General features: G+C 40.1%; 1 pseudogene; it reads left to right on the top strand.

Annotated features, from left to right (window-relative positions):
- Positions 1–501, top strand: LOC130854830 (serine/threonine-protein phosphatase 2A 55 kDa regulatory subunit B alpha isoform-like; annotated as a pseudogene).
- The last annotated feature ends 3,012 nt before the right edge of the window (positions 502–3,513 follow it).

Genomic DNA, 3,513 nt, shown 5'->3' with positions numbered 1-3,513 from the left:
AGCCATAGTGGTCGATATATGATGACTAGAGACTATTTGTCAGTCAAAATTTGGGACTTAAATATGGAAAACAGGCCTGTGGAAACATACCAGGTGCGTGAATATCTCAGAGGTAAACTTCGTTCACTGTATGAAAATGACTGCATATTTGACAAATTTGAATGTTGTTGGAATGGATCTGACAGTGTTGTCATGACTGGACCTTACAATAATTTCTTCAGGATGTTTGACCAGAACACAAAGTGAGACATAACCCTAGGAGCATCACGGGAAAACAATAAACCTCACACAGTTCTGAAGCCACACAAAATGTGTGCAAGTGGCAAGCGACAGAAAGATGAAATGTGTTGACAGCCTAGACTTCAACAAGAAAATACTTCATACAGCCTGGCACCCCAAGGAAAATATCATTGCTGTAGCTACTACAAACAATCTGTATATATTTCAAGACAAAGTGAATTAGGGTTGGCATTCCTAGCAGAAGAGCCCACTTCCTGCTTAGTTGAGATAGTTGAAATTAGCATTCGTACTTAAAAAAGAGAGAGGTCCATTGTGGCACCCCTTTTCCAGTGTTTGACAATGTGCCATTCGACAGCACATTTTTAATAGCTACATGGAGAAAGCTCTGTGGATTCCTCACTGTGGTGTTCTCCATGTCTGCTAGCCATTTAGGTAAGGGCAGCGTACTTTTAGTTTAAATGACTTCTTGCACCACCTTGCCTAACGGACTAGATTGGACTGTATCAACATTGATTTACTCCACTTTTTATGCCTTCCATTGTGATGATGTCAAACACAGTGAAAGCCTTCAGTCATGCTTATGGGATTTAATTGTGTATCCTCATTACTGTATCATTTGTGGGGTACACCCCTCCCCCCCTTTTTAAATTAAATACAGCTCATTCTTACTGTGGCTTGTAGCATTCCTCCCCTTCTGGCCTCCTGGACTCTTCCCCTTCATCTCTTTTACCCTTGCCTCTCCATGCAGTCTTGGTGGTGGTACACAAAAGGAAAGAACGAAAGCACATAAAATGAGTCAGTTTGGGGTCAGTGGTAAAGGGGGTATGTGTTGCGAACAAATGTTTTAATAACAGTTGGCTGTAATCACTCCTTGCCACGTCTGGCACTGAAAATAAGAGGAAAAAAAAAACTACTACTGAATAAATGACAAAGAATGGAGAAGAAAAAAATACATTACATAAAATTTACCATCTTAACCATTTTTAAGTGTACAGTTCAGTAGTGCTAAGTATATTCACATTGCTGTGCAGCAGACCTCCATAGCTTCTCCAATCTGTAAAAAACACATCCCATTTTCTTCTCCTCTCAGCCTCTGATAACCACCATTCCATTTTCTGTTTCTATGAATGTGACTACTTTAAATACCTCATACAAGTAAAATCATACAGTATTTGTCTTTTTGTGACTGGCTTATTTCACTTAGTATAATGTCCTCAAGTTTCAACCATGTTGTAGCATGTGAAAGGATTTCCTTCCTCTTTAAGACTGAATGAAATTCTATTTTGTATGAAATACATATACATATGTTTGTTTATCCTTTTAAGTCTCTAGGGGCATTTGGGTTGCTTCCACATCTTGGCTATTGTGAATAATGCTGCTATTAGAGTGTTCACATATTAAAAACTGAAAATATAAGAATGAAACATGGTAACAAAATAGCTCACAGTGAGGGGGGAGAAAATGAAGCTCGTTGGGTTTTAAAATGTAGTATGCTTTCTGTTCTTGCACAAGTAATGATAACACTTTACATAGAATTTTTAAATTTAGGACTTTAAGCTGTTTTCATATATCAAAGTTGCTTTTTACATAATGTCCCTGAATTTAGTATTCTGGCAATAGGCATCATAAAACTTATACATGTTACTGAACTGAACTTGGGTCCCCTCACCTGCCACATAGTAAGGGCAATTTTTTTTTTAGCTGTATTTATACACATATCCCCATATCCCCTCCCTCCTGCAACTCCCCCCACCACCCTCTCCATCCCGGCCCTCTAAGGCATCACCCATCACCGAGCTGATCTCCCTAGTAAGGGCAATTTACTGACACCGAGTTGCGGTGAAGGAAAATACCGTGTTTATTGCAGGTGCCATATGAGGAAAATGGGCAGCTCACGCTCAGAAAACCTGAACTTCCCTATGGCTTTTAGGGAAGGGTTATTAAGGGTAACATTTGGGGTGAGGACTGCAGGGTACATGCCTTTCCTCTGACTGGTTGGTGTTGAGGTAACACAGTGGTGTTTCAGGAATCTCAATCATCAACGTTCTGGTTCCAACAAGTCTGGGGTCTAGTGCTTGTGCTCAGAAGGTAACCACCATCCTCCTCCTGGTTGGGGGTCTTGGTTCCTGGAGAACGACTCAAAGATATGTATCAGATTGTTATGTATATCCCTTGAAGAGGAACTAGGACTCTTGTCTTATCACTAAACTGTTGTTTCTTAACTGCTTTTCCTTTGTTTCCTTCACTTCCTTAATTAGTAACTGCTTGAGTCTGCTCTTTGGAACTTAGGGAAGGCCTAGGAGACCAAAGCCTTTTTTTTTTTTTTTTTCCTTTTTGCTACAAGAAAGAACTGGGGACATGAGGAGCCTTTGTACATGGAAGGACCCTGCAGGGTCCTGCTTGCTTTCGGTCCCCCCTTTTCTTTGATACTTCTTAATCCTGAGGGAGACATGAGTGGAACGAAGGGAATCAAGTTTTGGGTAGAGAGGTTAATCATATATTTGGCAGGGAAACAGTTTTAACGGGACTCGGTTTCACATATATTATGGGCTCAATTTGTAATCAATAGCTTGATGTTTTTAAATTTCTACATCTTCCTAGTAATAAGCTCTACATTCAGATCCTCAGTTCAACCAAGGTGCCACGAATCTGAGGTAGCTAAAAAAAGGCAGTGTGGCCCAAATTTACATAGGGACTGTTACAAGACTAGCTGCTTTTCCTGAAAGGAGAAACTTTACAAAGTCTGCTTTTTCAAACCTACTCCCATTTTACCTAAGATTTCTTTCCCTAGTGACAGTGTTAGTTGCCCAAAGTAAAATTCCTTCTCTGGGAACCGCTTGTTGGAAAAGATAGGTGAGCAGCATTTCAAAGATTATGTAAAAATGTGAAAGTGTATTGCAAAGATACCCAAGGGAATGTTTAACCACTACTCTTTGAATGGCCTGCCTTTCTCCACTTGCCAACCTCCATTCACACATTTGTTACCTCATTCTCCAATTTTCTCCATTCCTTAGTCAATTCAACACATCTTTTGACTGTCCTTCTATTGCTCATTCTGACATTTTTCTCTGCCTTTTAATTGACCACAATATACACATGAAAAGAATGTTTGGCTGTGGGTGATTGTGAACAGCACAGCTCAGTTGGGACTCAAACCCAGCCAAAACCTAAATTGGGACTTGAATCCACTGTCTTTTAATTGAAATTACACACCTGGTCTCAGGACTTAATGAAGCTTAGGTTCTTTGTGTCTCAGTGCAGAAGGAATTCTGC

Source organism: Hippopotamus amphibius, chromosome 6 (genome assembly GCF_030028045.1).
Source record: "Hippopotamus amphibius kiboko isolate mHipAmp2 chromosome 6, mHipAmp2.hap2, whole genome shotgun sequence".
NCBI lineage: Eukaryota > Metazoa > Chordata > Mammalia > Artiodactyla > Hippopotamidae > Hippopotamus > Hippopotamus amphibius.
Note: the sequence above shows the minus strand (reverse complement) of the source record. Positions and strands in the feature narration are given on the sequence as shown.